Raw genomic sequence first — 13,335 nt, 5'->3', positions numbered from 1 at the left:
ATTTGTTAGCAAGGGTTGGCAATCAGGAAATACCTAGTAACCCAAAACGGACAACATTATAAAAATGTCCTTCAAGCCAGAGATGAACCAGCGACCTAAGAATACCTGCTAATTGCACATTGAATATCAGCATACAGTCCTCTGCTCTACCAACTGAGCTATCGAAGGGTAAAGAACGAGACCTGCATTTTAGCGTGTATATTGAGGACCGAGCTGCCGATAAACCAAAGCTTTTTTGACAAAGAATGAATGGATTCTTAATGATGAATATTGATGAGAAGCAAGGGTTGAGCTTGTTTTACAAAGGATGGATGGATTTGTTGAACCAGCGACCTAAGTATACCTGCTAATTGCAGATTGAACATCAGCCTACAGTCCTCCGCTCTACCAACTGAGCTATCGAAGGGTAAAGAAAGAGACCTGCATTTTAGCGTGTATATTGAGGACGGAGCTGCCGATAAACCAAAGCTTTTTTGACAAAGAATGAATGGATTCTTAATGAGGAATATTGATGAGAAGCAAGGTTTGAGCTTGTTTTACAAAGATTGGATGGATTTGTCATGAGGAATATTGACAAGAAGCAATTGTTTGCGATCAGGAAATACCTGTTGACCCAAACCGGACAACATTATAAAAATGTCCTTCGAGCCGGAGTTGAACCAGCGACCTAAGGATACCTGCTAATTGCACATTGAACATCAGCCTACAGTCCTCCGCTCTACCAACTGAGCTATCGAAGGGTAAAGAAAGAGACCGGCATTTTAGCGTGTATATTGAGGACGGAGCTGCCAATAAACCAAAGCTTTTTTGACAAAGAATGAATGGATTCTTAATGAGGAATATTGATGAGAAGCAAGGGTTGAGCTTGTTTTACAAAGGATGGATGGATTTGTTATGAGGAATATTGATGAGAAGCAAGGGTTGAGCTTGTTTTACAAAGAATGGATGGATTTGTCATGAGGAATATTGACAAGAAGCAAGGGTTTGCGATCAGGAAATACCTGTTGACCCAAACCGGACAACAATATAAAAATGTCCTTCGAGCCGGAGTTGAACCAGCGACCTAAGGATACCTGCTAATTGCACATTGAACATCAGCCTACAGTCCTCCGCTCTACCAACTGAGCTATCGAAGGGTAAAGAAAGAGACCTGCATTTTAGCGTGTATATTGAGGACGGAGCTGCCGATAAACCAAAGCTATTTTGACAAAGAATGAATGGATTCTTAATGAGGAATATTGATGAGAAGCAAGGGTTGAGCTTGTTTTACAAAGAATGGATGGATTTGTCATGAGGAATATTGACAAGAAGCAAGGGTTTGCAATCAGGAAATACCTGTTGACCCAAACCGGACAACATTATAAAAATGTCCTTCGAGCCGGAGTTGAACCAGCGACCTAAGGATACCTGCTAATTGCACATTGAACATCAGCCTACAGTCCTCCACTCTACCAACTGAGCTATCGAAGGGTAAAGAAAGAAATCTGCATTTTAGCATGTATATTGAGGATGGAGCTGACAATAAACCAAGGCTTGTTTGACAAAGAATGAATGGATTCTTAATGAGGAATATTGATGAGAAGCAAGGGTTGAGCTTGTTTTACAAAGGATGGATGGATTTGTTATGAGGAATATTGATGAGAAGCAAGGGTTGAGCTTGTTTTACAAAGAATGGATGGATTTGTCATGAGGAATATTGACAAGAAGCAAGGGTTTGCGATCAGGAAATACCTGTTGACCCAAACCGGACAACATTATAAAAATGTCCTTCGACCCGGAGTTGAACCAGCGACCTAAGGATACCTGCTAATTGCACATTGAACATCAGCCTACAGTCCTCCGCTCTACCAACTGAGCTATCGAAGGGTAAAGAAAGAAATCTGCATTTTAGCGTGTATATTGAGGATGGAGCTGACAATAAACCAAGGCTTGTTTGACAAAGAATGAATGGATTCTTAATGGGGAATATTGATAAGAAGCAAGGGTTGAGCTTGTTTTACAAAGAATGGATGGATTTGTCATGAGGAATATTGACAAGAAGCAAGGGTTTGCGATCAGGAAATACCTGTTGACCCAAACCGGACAACATTATAAAAATGTCCTTCGAGCTGGAGTTGAACCAGCGACCTAAGGATACCTGCTAATTGCACATTGAACATCAGCCTACAGTCCTCCGCTCTACCAACTGAGCTATCGAAGGGTAAAGAAAGAGACCTGCATTTTAGCGTGTATATTGAGGACGGAGCTGCCGATAAACCAAAGCTTTTTTGACAAAGAATGAATGGATTCTTAATGATGAATATTGATGAGAAGCAAGGGTTGAGCTTGTTTTACAAAGGATGGATGGATTTGTTATTAGGAATATTGATGAGAAGCAAGGGTTGAGCTTGTTTTACAAAGAATGGATGGATTTGTCATGAGGAATATTTGCAAGAAGCAAGGGTTTGCGATCAGGAAATACCTGTTGACCCAAACAGGACAACATTATAAAAATGTCCTTCGAGCCGGAGTTGAACCAGCGACCTAAGGATACCTGCTAATTGCACATTGAACATCAGCCTACAGTCCTCCGCTCTACCAACTGAGCTATCGAAGGGTAAAGAAAGAAATCTGCATTTTAGCGTGTATATTGAGGATGGAGCTGCCAATAAACCAAAGCTTTTTTGACAAAGAATGAATGGATTCTTAATGAGGAATATTGATGAGAAGCAAGGGTTGAGCTTGTTTTACAAAGGATGGATGGATTTGTTGAACCAGCGACCTAAGTATACCTGCTAATTGCAGATTGAACATCAGCCTACAGTCCTCCGCTCTACCAACTGAGCTATCGAAGGGTAAAGAAAGAGACCTGCATTTTAGCGTGTATATTGAGGACGGAGCTGCCGATAAACCAAAGCTTTTTTGACAAAGAATGAATGGATTCTTAATGAGGAATATTGATGAGAAGCAAGGTTTGAGCTTGTTTTACAAAGATTGGATGGATTTGTCATGAGGAATATTGACAAGAAGCAATTGTTTGCGATCAGGAAATCCCTGTTGACCCAAACCGGACAACATTATAAAAATGTCCTTCGACCCGGAGTTGAACCAGCGACCTAAGGATACCTGCTAATTGCACATTGAACATCAGCCTACAGTCCTCCGCTCTACCAACTGAGCTATCGAAGGGTAAAGAAAGAGACCTGCATTTTAGCGTGTATATTGAGGACGGAGCTGCCAATAAACCAAAGCTTTTTTGACAAAGAATGAATGGATTCTTAATGAGCAATATTGATGAGAAGCAAGGGTTGAGCTTGTTTTACAAAGGATGGATGGATTTGTTATGAGGAATATTGATGAGAAGCAAGGGTTGAGCTTGTTTTACAAAGAATGGATGGATTTGTCATGAGGAATATTGACAAGAAGCAAGGGTTTGCGATCAGGAAATACCTGTTGACCCAAACCGGACAACATTATAAAAATGTCCTTCGAGCCGGAGTTGAACCAGCGACCTAAGGATACCTGCTAATTGCACATTGAACATCAGCCTACAGTCCTCCGCTCTACCAACTGAGCTATCGAAGGGTAAAGAAAGAGACCTGCATTTTAGCGTGTATATTGAGGACGGAGCTGCCGATAAACCAAAGCTATTTTGACAAAGAATGAATGGATTCTTAATGAGGAATATTGATGAGAAGCAAGGGTTGAGCTTGTTTTACAAAGAATGGATGGATTTGTCATGAGGAATATTGACAAGAAGCAAGGGTTTGCAATCAGGAAATACCTGTTGACCCAAACCGGACAACATTATAAAAATGTCCTTCGAGCCGGAGTTGAACCAGCGACCTAAGGATACCTGCTAATTGCACATTGAACATCAGCCTACAGTCCTCCGCTCTACCAACTGAGCTATCGAAGGGTAAAGAAAGAGACCTGCATTTTAGCGTGTATATTGAGGACGGAGCTGCCGATAAACCAAAGCTTTTTTGACAAAGAATGAATGGATTCTTTATGAGGAATATTGATGAGAAGCAAGGGTTGAGCTTGTTTTACAAAGGATGGATGGATTTGTTATGAGGAATATTGATGAGAAGCAAGGGTTGAGCTTGTTTTACAAATAATGAATGGATTTGTCATGAGGAATATTGACAAGAAGCAAGGGTTTGCGATCAGGAAATACCTGTTGACCCAAACCGGACAACATTATAAAAATGTCCTTCGAGCCGGAGTTGAACCAGCGACCTAAGGATACCTGCTAATTGCACATTGAACATCAGCCTACAGTCCTCCGCTCTACCAACTGAGCTATCGAAGGGTAAAGAAAGAGACCTGCATTTTAGCGTGTATATTGAGGACGGAGCTGCCGATAAACCAAAGCTATTTTGACAAAGAATGAATGGATTCTTAATGAGGAATATTGATGAGAAGCAAGGGTTGAGCTTGTTTTACAAAGGATGGATGGATTTGTTATGAGGAATATTGATGAGAAGCAAGGGTTGAGCTTGTTTTACAAATAATGAATGGATTTGTCATGAGGAATATTGACAAGAAGCAAGGGTTTGCGATCAGGAAATACCTGTTGACCCAAACCGGACAACATTATAAAAATGTCCTTCGAGCCGGAGTTGAACCAGCGACCTAAGGATACCTGCTAATTGCAGATTGAACATCAGCCTACAGTCCTCCGCTCTACCAACTGAGCTATCGAAGGGTAAAGAAAGAGACCTGCATTTTAGCGTGTATATTGAGGACGGAGCTGCCGATAAACCAAAGCTTTTTTGACAAAGAATGAATGGATTCTTAATGAGGAATATTGATGAGAAGCAAGGGTTGAGCTTGTTTTACAAAGGATGGATGGATTTGTTATGAGGAATATTGATGAGAAGCAAGGGTTGAGCTTGTTTTACAAAGAATGAATGGATTTGTCATGAGGAATATTGACAAGAAGCAAGGGTTTGCGATCAGGAAATACCTGTTGACCCAAAACGGACAACATTATAAAAATGTCCTTCGAGCCGGAGTTGAACCAGCGACCTAAGGATACCTACTAATTGCAGATTGAACATCAGCCTACAGTCCTCCACTCTACCAACTGAGCTATCGAAGGGTAAAGAAAGAGACCTGCATTTTAGCGTGTATATTGAGGACGGAGCTGCCGATAAACCAAAGCTTTTTTGACAAAGAATGAATGGATTCTTAATGAGGAATATTGATGAGAAGCAAGGGTTGAGCTTGTCTTACAAAGGATGGATGGATTTGTTATTAGGAATATTGATGAGAAGCAAGGGTTGAGCTTGTTTTACAAAGAATGGATGGATTTGTCATGAGGAATATTGACAAGAAGCAAGGGTTTGCGATCAGGAAATACCTGTTGACCCAAACCGGACAACATTATAAAAATGTCCTTCGAGCCGGAGTTGAACCAGCGACCTAAGGATACCTGCTAATTGCAGATTGAACATCAGCCTACAGTCCTCCGCTCTACCAACTGAGCTATCGAAGGGTAAAGAAAGAGACCTGCATTTTAGCGTGTATATTGAGGACGGAGCTGCCGATAAACCAAAGCTATTTTGACAAAGAATGAATGGATTCTTAATGAGGAATATTGATGAGAAGCAAGGGTTGAGCTTGTTTTACAAAGAATGGATGGATTTGTCATGAGGAATATTGACAAGAAGCAAGGGTTTGCAATCAGGAAATACCTGTTGACCCAAACCGGACAACATTATAAAAATGTCCTTCGAGCCGGGGTTGAACCAGCGACCTAAGGATACCTGCTAATTGCAGATTGAACATCAGCCTACAGTCCTCCGCTCTACCAACTGAGCTATTGAAGGGTAAAGAAAGAGACCTGCATTTTAGCGTGTATATTGAGGACGGAGCTGCCGATAAACCAAAGCTTTTTTGACAAAGAATGAATGGATTCTTAATGATGAATATTGATGAGAAGCAAGGGTTGAGCTTGTTTTACAAAGGATGGATGGATTTGTCATGAGGAATATTGACAAGAAGCAAGGGTTTGCGATCAGGAAATACCTGTTGACCCAAACCGGACAACATTATAAAAATGTCCTTCGACCCGGAGTTGAACCAGCGACCTAAGGATACCTGCTAATTGCACATTGAACATCAGCCTACAGTCCTCCGCTCTACCAACTGAGCTATCGAAGGGTAAAGAAAGAGACCTGCATTTTAGCGTGTATATTGAGGACGGAGCTGCCAATAAACCAAAGCTTTTTTGACAAAGAATGAATGGATTCTTAATGAGCAATATTGATGAGAAGCAAGGGTTGAGCTTGTTTTACAAAGGATGGATGGATTTGTTATGAGGAATATTGATGAGAAGCAAGGGTTGAGCTTGTTTTACAAAGAATGGATGGATTTGTCATGAGGAATATTGACAAGAAGCAAGGGTTTGCGATCAGGAAATACCTGTTGACCCAAACCGGACAACATTATAAAAATGTCCTTCGAGCCGGAGTTGAACCAGCGACCTAAGGATACCTGCTAATTGCACATTGAACATCAGCCTACAGTCCTCCGCTCTACCAACTGAGCTATCGAAGGGTAAAGAAAGAGACCTGCATTTTAGCGTGTATATTGAGGACGGAGCTGCCGATAAACCAAAGCTATTTTGACAAAGAATGAATGGATTCTTAATGAGGAATATTGATGAGAAGCAAGGGTTGAGCTTGTTTTACAAAGAATGGATGGATTTGTCATGAGGAATATTGACAAGAAGCAAGGGTTTGCAATCAGGAAATACCTGTTGACCCAAACCGGACAACATTATAAAAATGTCCTTCGAGCCGGAGTTGAACCAGCGACCTAAGGATACCTGCTAATTGCACATTGAACATCAGCCTACAGTCCTCCGCTCTACCAACTGAGCTATCGAAGGGTAAAGAAAGAGACCTGCATTTTAGCGTGTATATTGAGGACGGAGCTGCCGATAAACCAAAGCTTTTTTGACAAAGAATGAATGGATTCTTTATGAGGAATATTGATGAGAAGCAAGGGTTGAGCTTGTTTTACAAAGGATGGATGGATTTGTTATGAGGAATATTGATGAGAAGCAAGGGTTGAGCTTGTTTTACAAATAATGAATGGATTTGTCATGAGGAATATTGACAAGAAGCAAGGGTTTGCGATCAGGAAATACCTGTTGACCCAAACCGGACAACATTATAAAAATGTCCTTCGAGCCGGAGTTGAACCAGCGACCTAAGGATACCTGCTAATTGCACATTGAACATCAGCCTACAGTCCTCCGCTCTACCAACTGAGCTATCGAAGGGTAAAGAAAGAGACCTGCATTTTAGCGTGTATATTGAGGACGGAGCTGCCGATAAACCAAAGCTATTTTGACAAAGAATGAATGGATTCTTAATGAGGAATATTGATGAGAAGCAAGGGTTGAGCTTGTTTTACAAAGGATGGATGGATTTGTTATGAGGAATATTGATGAGAAGCAAGGGTTGAGCTTGTTTTACAAATAATGAATGGATTTGTCATGAGGAATATTGACAAGAAGCAAGGGTTTGCGATCAGGAAATACCTGTTGACCCAAACCGGACAACATTATAAAAATGTCCTTCGAGCCGGAGTTGAACCAGCGACCTAAGGATACCTGCTAATTGCAGATTGAACATCAGCCTACAGTCCTCCGCTCTACCAACTGAGCTATCGAAGGGTAAAGAAAGAGACCTGCATTTTAGCGTGTATATTGAGGACGGAGCTGCCGATAAACCAAAGCTTTTTTGACAAAGAATGAATGGATTCTTAATGAGGAATATTGATGAGAAGCAAGGGTTGAGCTTGTTTTACAAAGGATGGATGGATTTGTTATGAGGAATATTGATGAGAAGCAAGGGTTGAGCTTGTTTTACAAAGAATGAATGGATTTGTCATGAGGAATATTGACAAGAAGCAAGGGTTTGCGATCAGGAAATACCTGTTGACCCAAAACGGACAACATTATAAAAATGTCCTTCGAGCCGGAGTTGAACCAGCGACCTAAGGATACCTACTAATTGCAGATTGAACATCAGCCTACAGTCCTCCACTCTACCAACTGAGCTATCGAAGGGTAAAGAAAGAGACCTGCATTTTAGCGTGTATATTGAGGACGGAGCTGCCGATAAACCAAAGCTTTTTTGACAAAGAATGAATGGATTCTTAATGAGGAATATTGATGAGAAGCAAGGGTTGAGCTTGTCTTACAAAGGATGGATGGATTTGTTATTAGGAATATTGATGAGAAGCAAGGGTTGAGCTTGTTTTACAAAGAATGGATGGATTTGTCATGAGGAATATTGACAAGAAGCAAGGGTTTGCGATCAGGAAATACCTGTTGACCCAAACCGGACAACATTATAAAAATGTCCTTCGAGCCGGAGTTGAACCAGCGACCTAAGGATACCTGCTAATTGCAGATTGAACATCAGCCTACAGTCCTCCGCTCTACCAACTGAGCTATCGAAGGGTAAAGAAAGAGACCTGCATTTTAGCGTGTATATTGAGGACGGAGCTGCCGATAAACCAAAGCTATTTTGACAAAGAATGAATGGATTCTTAATGAGGAATATTGATGAGAAGCAAGGGTTGAGCTTGTTTTACAAAGAATGGATGGATTTGTCATGAGGAATATTGACAAGAAGCAAGGGTTTGCAATCAGGAAATACCTGTTGACCCAAACCGGACAACATTATAAAAATGTCCTTCGAGCCGGGGTTGAACCAGCGACCTAAGGATACCTGCTAATTGCAGATTGAACATCAGCCTACAGTCCTCCGCTCTACCAACTGAGCTATTGAAGGGTAAAGAAAGAGACCTGCATTTTAGCGTGTATATTGAGGACGGAGCTGCCGATAAACCAAAGCTTTTTTGACAAAGAATGAATGGATTCTTAATGATGAATATTGATGAGAAGCAAGGGTTGAGCTTGTTTTACAAAGGATGGATGGATTTGTCATGAGGAATATTGACAAGAAGCAAGGGTTTGCGATCAGGAAATACCTGTTGACCCAAACCGGACAACATTATAAAAATGTCCTTCGAGCCGGAGTTGAACCAGCGACCTAAGGATACCTGCTAATTGCACATTGAACATCAGCCTACAGTCCTCCGCTCTACCAACTGAGCTATCGAAGGGTAAAGAAAGAGACCTGCATTTTAGCGTGTATATTGAGGACGGAGCTGCCGATAAACCAAAGCTTTTTCGACAAAGAATGAATGGATTCTTAATGATGAATATTGATGAGAAGCAAGGGTTGAGCTTGTTTTACAAAGGATGGATGGATTTGTTATTAGGAATATTGATGAGAAGCAAGGGTTGAGCTTGTTTTACAAAGAATGGATGGATTTGTCATGAGGAATATTTGCAAGAAGCAAGGGTTTGCGATCAGGAAATACCTGTTGACCCAAACAGGACAACATTATAAAAATGTCCTTCGAGCCGGAGTTGAACCAGCGACCTAAGGATACCTGCTAATTGCACATTGAACATCAGCCTACAGTCCTCCGCTCTACCAACTGAGCTATCGAAGGGTAAAGAAAGAAATCTGCATTTTAGCGTGTATATTGAGGATGGAGCTGCCGATAAACCAAAGCTTTTTTGACAAAGAATGAATTGATTCTTAATGAGGAATATTGATGAGAAGCAAGGGTTGAGCTTGTTTTACAAAGGATGGATGGATTTGTTGAACCAGCGACCTAAGTATACCTGCTAATTGCAGATTGAACATCAGCCTACAGTCCTCCGCTCTACCAACTGAGCTATCGAAGGGTAAAGAAAGAGACCTGCATTTTAGCGTGTATATTGAGGACGGAGCTGCCGATAAACCAAAGCTTTTTTGACAAAGAATGAATGGATTCTTAATGAGGAATATTGATGAGAACCAAGGTTTGAGCTTGTTTTACAAAGATTGGATGGATTTGTCATGAGGAATATTGACAAGAAGCAATTGTTTGCGATCAGGAAATACCTGTTGACCCAAACCGGACAACATTATAAAAATGTCCTTCGACCCGGAGTTGAACCAGCGACCTAAGGATACCTGCTAATTGCACATTGAACATCAGCCTACAGTCCTCCGCTCTACCAACTGAGCTATCGAAGGGTAAAGAAAGAGACCTGCATTTTAGCGTGTATATTGAGGACGGAGCTGCCAATAAACCAAAGCTTTTTTGACAAAGAATGAATGGATTCTTAATGAGGAATATTGATGAGAAGCAAGGGTTGAGCTTGTTTTACAAAGGATGGATGGATTTGTTATGAGGAATATTGACAAGAAGCAAGGGTTTGCGATCAGGAAATACCTGTTGACCCAAACCGGACAACATTATAAAAATGTCCTTCGAGCCGGAGTTGAACCAGCGACCTAAGGATACCTGCTAATTGCACATTGAACATCAGCCTACAGTCCTCCGCTCTACCAACTGAGCTATCGAAGGGTAAAGAAAGAGACCTGCATTTTAGCGTGTATATTGAGGACGGAGCTGCCAATAAACCAAAGCTTTTTTGACAAAGAATGAATGGATTCTTAATGAGCAATATTGATGAGAAGCAAGGGTTGAGCTTGTTTTACAAAGGATGGATGGATTTGTTATGAGGAATATTGATGAGAAGCAAGGGTTGAGCTTGTTTTACAAAGAATGGATGGATTTGTCATGAGGAATATTGACAAGAAGCAAGGGTTTGCGATCAGGAAATACCTGTTGACCCAAACCGGACAACATTATAAAAATGTCCTTCGAGCCGGAGTTGAACCAGCGACCTAAGGATACCTGCTAATTGCACATTGAACATCAGCCTACAGTCCTCCGCTCTACCAACTGAGCTATCGAAGGGTAAAGAAAGAGACCTGCATTTTAGCGTGTATATTGAGGACGGAGCTGCCGATAAACCAAAGCTATTTTGACAAAGAATGAATGGATTCTTAATGAGGAATATTGATGAGAAGCAAGGGTTGAGCTTGTTTTACAAAGAATGGATGGATTTGTCATGAGGAATATTGACAAGAAGCAAGGGTTTGCAATCAGGAAATACCTGTTGACCCAAACCGGACAACATTATAAAAATGTCCTTCGAGCCGGAGTTGAACCAGCGACCTAAGGATACCTGCTAATTGCACATTGAACATCAGCCTACAGTCCTCCGCTCTACCAACTGAGCTATCGAAGGGTAAAGAAAGAGACCTGCATTTTAGCGTGTATATTGAGGACGGAGCTGCCGATAAACCAAAGCTTTTTTGACAAAGAATGAATGGATTCTTTATGAGGAATATTGATGAGAAGCAAGGGTTGAGCTTGTTTTACAAAGGATGGATGGATTTGTTATGAGGAATATTGATGAGAAGCAAGGGTTGAGCTTGTTTTACAAATAATGAATGGATTTGTCATGAGGAATATTGACAAGAAGCAAGGGTTTGCGATCAGGAAATACCTGTTGACCCAAACCGGACAACATTATAAAAATGTCCTTCGAGCCGGAGTTGAACCAGCGACCTAAGGATACCTGCTAATTGCACATTGAACATCAGCCTACAGTCCTCCGCTCTACCAACTGAGCTATCGAAGGGTAAAGAAAGAGACCTGCATTTTAGCGTGTATATTGAGGACGGAGCTGCCGATAAACCAAAGCTATTTTGACAAAGAATGAATGGATTCTTAATGAGGAATATTGATGAGAAGCAAGGGTTGAGCTTGTTTTACAAAGGATGGATGGATTTGTTATGAGGAATATTGATGAGAAGCAAGGGTTGAGCTTGTTTTACAAATAATGAATGGATTTGTCATGAGGAATATTGACAAGAAGCAAGGGTTTGCGATCAGGAAATACCTGTTGACCCAAACCGGACAACATTATAAAAATGTCCTTCGAGCCGGAGTTGAACCAGCGACCTAAGGATACCTGCTAATTGCAGATTGAACATCAGCCTACAGTCCTCCGCTCTACCAACTGAGCTATCGAAGGGTAAAGAAAGAGACCTGCATTTTAGCGTGTATATTGAGGACGGAGCTGCCGATAAACCAAAGCTTTTTTGACAAAGAATGAATGGATTCTTAATGAGGAATATTGATGAGAAGCAAGGGTTGAGCTTGTTTTACAAAGGATGGATGGATTTGTTATGAGGAATATTGATGAGAAGCAAGGGTTGAGCTTGTTTTACAAAGAATGAATGGATTTGTCATGAGGAATATTGACAAGAAGCAAGGGTTTGCGATCAGGAAATACCTGTTGACCCAAAACGGACAACATTATAAAAATGTCCTTCGAGCCGGAGTTGAACCAGCGACCTAAGGATACCTGCTAATTGCAGATTGAACATCAGCCTACAGTCCTCCACTCTACCAACTGAGCTATCGAAGGGTAAAGAAAGAGACCTGCATTTTAGCGTGTATATTGAGGACGGAGCTGCCGATAAACCAAAGCTTTTTTGACAAAGAATGAATGGATTCTTAATGAGGAATATTGATGAGAAGCAAGGGTTGAGCTTGTCTTACAAAGGATGGATGGATTTGTTATTAGGAATATTGATGAGAAGCAAGGGTTGAGCTTGTTTTACAAAGAATGGATGGATTTGTCATGAGGAATATTGACAAGAAGCAAGGGTTTGCGATCAGGAAATACCTGTTGACCCAAACCGGACAACATTATAAAAATGTCCTTCGAGCCGGAGTTGAACCAGCGACCTAAGGATACCTGCTAATTGCAGATTGAACATCAGCCTACAGTCCTCCGCTCTACCAACTGAGCTATCGAAGGGTAAAGAAAGAGACCTGCATTTTAGCATGTATATTGAGGACGGAGCTGCCGATAAACCAAAGCTATTTTGACAAAGAATGAATGGATTCTTAATGAGGAATATTGATGAGAAGCAAGGGTTGAGCTTGTTTTACAAAGAATGGATGGATTTGTCATGAGGAATATTGACAAGAAGCAAGGGTTTGCAATCAGGAAATACCTGTTGACCCAAACCGGACAACATTATAAAAATGTCCTTCGAGCCGGGGTTGAACCAGCGACCTAAGGATACCTGCTAATTGCAGATTGAACATCAGCCTACAGTCCTCCGCTCTACCAACTGAGCTATTGAAGGGTAAAGAAAGAGACCTGCATTTTAGCGTGTATATTGAGGACGGAGCTGCCGATAAACCAAAGCTTTTTTGACAAAGAATGAATGGATTCTTAATGATGAATATTGATGAGAAGCAAGGGTTGAGCTTGTTTTACAAAGGATGGATGGATTTGTTATGAGGAATATTGATGAGAAGCAAGGGTTGAGCTTGTTTTACAAAGGATGGATGGATTTGTCATGAGGAATATTGACAAGAAGCAAGGGTTTGCGATCA

The 13,335-nt window shown here is 41.2% G+C and overlaps 22 non-coding genes across 22 annotated transcripts; all 22 read right to left on the bottom strand.

Annotated features, from left to right (window-relative positions):
- Positions 1–639: 639 nt before the first annotated feature.
- On the bottom strand, positions 640–740 carry trnay-gua (transfer RNA tyrosine (anticodon GUA)). Its single transcript has 2 exons — positions 704–740; positions 640–675 (listed from the first exon to the last, which is right to left on the bottom strand). It is a non-coding gene; the product is annotated as a tRNA-Tyr (tRNA).
- Positions 741–1,035: 295 nt separating this feature from the next.
- trnay-gua (transfer RNA tyrosine (anticodon GUA)) lies at positions 1,036–1,136 on the bottom strand. The gene is made up of 2 exons: positions 1,100–1,136; positions 1,036–1,071 (listed from the first exon to the last, which is right to left on the bottom strand). It is a non-coding gene; the product is annotated as a tRNA-Tyr (tRNA).
- Positions 1,137–2,099: 963 nt separating this feature from the next.
- On the bottom strand, positions 2,100–2,200 carry trnay-gua (transfer RNA tyrosine (anticodon GUA)). The gene is made up of 2 exons: positions 2,164–2,200; positions 2,100–2,135 (listed from the first exon to the last, which is right to left on the bottom strand). It is a non-coding gene; the product is annotated as a tRNA-Tyr (tRNA).
- A 295-nt stretch (positions 2,201–2,495) lies between these two features.
- On the bottom strand, positions 2,496–2,596 carry trnay-gua (transfer RNA tyrosine (anticodon GUA)). Its single transcript has 2 exons — positions 2,560–2,596; positions 2,496–2,531 (listed from the first exon to the last, which is right to left on the bottom strand). It is a non-coding gene; the product is annotated as a tRNA-Tyr (tRNA).
- An 867-nt stretch (positions 2,597–3,463) lies between these two features.
- Positions 3,464–3,564, bottom strand: trnay-gua (transfer RNA tyrosine (anticodon GUA)). Its single transcript has 2 exons — positions 3,528–3,564; positions 3,464–3,499 (listed from the first exon to the last, which is right to left on the bottom strand). It is a non-coding gene; the product is annotated as a tRNA-Tyr (tRNA).
- A 233-nt stretch (positions 3,565–3,797) lies between these two features.
- Positions 3,798–3,898, bottom strand: trnay-gua (transfer RNA tyrosine (anticodon GUA)). Its single transcript has 2 exons — positions 3,862–3,898; positions 3,798–3,833 (listed from the first exon to the last, which is right to left on the bottom strand). It is a non-coding gene; the product is annotated as a tRNA-Tyr (tRNA).
- A 295-nt stretch (positions 3,899–4,193) lies between these two features.
- trnay-gua (transfer RNA tyrosine (anticodon GUA)) lies at positions 4,194–4,294 on the bottom strand. The gene is made up of 2 exons: positions 4,258–4,294; positions 4,194–4,229 (listed from the first exon to the last, which is right to left on the bottom strand). It is a non-coding gene; the product is annotated as a tRNA-Tyr (tRNA).
- Positions 4,295–4,589: 295 nt separating this feature from the next.
- On the bottom strand, positions 4,590–4,690 carry trnay-gua (transfer RNA tyrosine (anticodon GUA)). The gene is made up of 2 exons: positions 4,654–4,690; positions 4,590–4,625 (listed from the first exon to the last, which is right to left on the bottom strand). It is a non-coding gene; the product is annotated as a tRNA-Tyr (tRNA).
- Positions 4,691–5,381: 691 nt separating this feature from the next.
- Positions 5,382–5,482, bottom strand: trnay-gua (transfer RNA tyrosine (anticodon GUA)). The gene is made up of 2 exons: positions 5,446–5,482; positions 5,382–5,417 (listed from the first exon to the last, which is right to left on the bottom strand). It is a non-coding gene; the product is annotated as a tRNA-Tyr (tRNA).
- A 963-nt stretch (positions 5,483–6,445) lies between these two features.
- trnay-gua (transfer RNA tyrosine (anticodon GUA)) lies at positions 6,446–6,546 on the bottom strand. The gene is made up of 2 exons: positions 6,510–6,546; positions 6,446–6,481 (listed from the first exon to the last, which is right to left on the bottom strand). It is a non-coding gene; the product is annotated as a tRNA-Tyr (tRNA).
- A 233-nt stretch (positions 6,547–6,779) lies between these two features.
- On the bottom strand, positions 6,780–6,880 carry trnay-gua (transfer RNA tyrosine (anticodon GUA)). Its single transcript has 2 exons — positions 6,844–6,880; positions 6,780–6,815 (listed from the first exon to the last, which is right to left on the bottom strand). It is a non-coding gene; the product is annotated as a tRNA-Tyr (tRNA).
- Positions 6,881–7,175: 295 nt separating this feature from the next.
- On the bottom strand, positions 7,176–7,276 carry trnay-gua (transfer RNA tyrosine (anticodon GUA)). The gene is made up of 2 exons: positions 7,240–7,276; positions 7,176–7,211 (listed from the first exon to the last, which is right to left on the bottom strand). It is a non-coding gene; the product is annotated as a tRNA-Tyr (tRNA).
- A 295-nt stretch (positions 7,277–7,571) lies between these two features.
- On the bottom strand, positions 7,572–7,672 carry trnay-gua (transfer RNA tyrosine (anticodon GUA)). The gene is made up of 2 exons: positions 7,636–7,672; positions 7,572–7,607 (listed from the first exon to the last, which is right to left on the bottom strand). It is a non-coding gene; the product is annotated as a tRNA-Tyr (tRNA).
- A 691-nt stretch (positions 7,673–8,363) lies between these two features.
- Positions 8,364–8,464, bottom strand: trnay-gua (transfer RNA tyrosine (anticodon GUA)). Its single transcript has 2 exons — positions 8,428–8,464; positions 8,364–8,399 (listed from the first exon to the last, which is right to left on the bottom strand). It is a non-coding gene; the product is annotated as a tRNA-Tyr (tRNA).
- Positions 8,465–9,031: 567 nt separating this feature from the next.
- Positions 9,032–9,132, bottom strand: trnay-gua (transfer RNA tyrosine (anticodon GUA)). The gene is made up of 2 exons: positions 9,096–9,132; positions 9,032–9,067 (listed from the first exon to the last, which is right to left on the bottom strand). It is a non-coding gene; the product is annotated as a tRNA-Tyr (tRNA).
- Positions 9,133–9,427: 295 nt separating this feature from the next.
- Positions 9,428–9,528, bottom strand: trnay-gua (transfer RNA tyrosine (anticodon GUA)). Its single transcript has 2 exons — positions 9,492–9,528; positions 9,428–9,463 (listed from the first exon to the last, which is right to left on the bottom strand). It is a non-coding gene; the product is annotated as a tRNA-Tyr (tRNA).
- An 805-nt stretch (positions 9,529–10,333) lies between these two features.
- Positions 10,334–10,434, bottom strand: trnay-gua (transfer RNA tyrosine (anticodon GUA)). Its single transcript has 2 exons — positions 10,398–10,434; positions 10,334–10,369 (listed from the first exon to the last, which is right to left on the bottom strand). It is a non-coding gene; the product is annotated as a tRNA-Tyr (tRNA).
- A 295-nt stretch (positions 10,435–10,729) lies between these two features.
- On the bottom strand, positions 10,730–10,830 carry trnay-gua (transfer RNA tyrosine (anticodon GUA)). Its single transcript has 2 exons — positions 10,794–10,830; positions 10,730–10,765 (listed from the first exon to the last, which is right to left on the bottom strand). It is a non-coding gene; the product is annotated as a tRNA-Tyr (tRNA).
- A 233-nt stretch (positions 10,831–11,063) lies between these two features.
- On the bottom strand, positions 11,064–11,164 carry trnay-gua (transfer RNA tyrosine (anticodon GUA)). The gene is made up of 2 exons: positions 11,128–11,164; positions 11,064–11,099 (listed from the first exon to the last, which is right to left on the bottom strand). It is a non-coding gene; the product is annotated as a tRNA-Tyr (tRNA).
- Positions 11,165–11,459: 295 nt separating this feature from the next.
- trnay-gua (transfer RNA tyrosine (anticodon GUA)) lies at positions 11,460–11,560 on the bottom strand. The gene is made up of 2 exons: positions 11,524–11,560; positions 11,460–11,495 (listed from the first exon to the last, which is right to left on the bottom strand). It is a non-coding gene; the product is annotated as a tRNA-Tyr (tRNA).
- A 295-nt stretch (positions 11,561–11,855) lies between these two features.
- Positions 11,856–11,956, bottom strand: trnay-gua (transfer RNA tyrosine (anticodon GUA)). The gene is made up of 2 exons: positions 11,920–11,956; positions 11,856–11,891 (listed from the first exon to the last, which is right to left on the bottom strand). It is a non-coding gene; the product is annotated as a tRNA-Tyr (tRNA).
- Positions 11,957–12,647: 691 nt separating this feature from the next.
- trnay-gua (transfer RNA tyrosine (anticodon GUA)) lies at positions 12,648–12,748 on the bottom strand. The gene is made up of 2 exons: positions 12,712–12,748; positions 12,648–12,683 (listed from the first exon to the last, which is right to left on the bottom strand). It is a non-coding gene; the product is annotated as a tRNA-Tyr (tRNA).
- Positions 12,749–13,335: the final 587 nt, after the last annotated feature.

This window comes from Gasterosteus aculeatus, chromosome 12 (assembly GCF_964276395.1).
Source record: "Gasterosteus aculeatus chromosome 12, fGasAcu3.hap1.1, whole genome shotgun sequence".
Lineage (NCBI taxonomy): Eukaryota > Metazoa > Chordata > Actinopteri > Perciformes > Gasterosteidae > Gasterosteus > Gasterosteus aculeatus.
The sequence above is the reverse complement of the archived record's forward strand: the minus strand, read 5'-3'. Positions and strand labels throughout refer to the sequence as shown.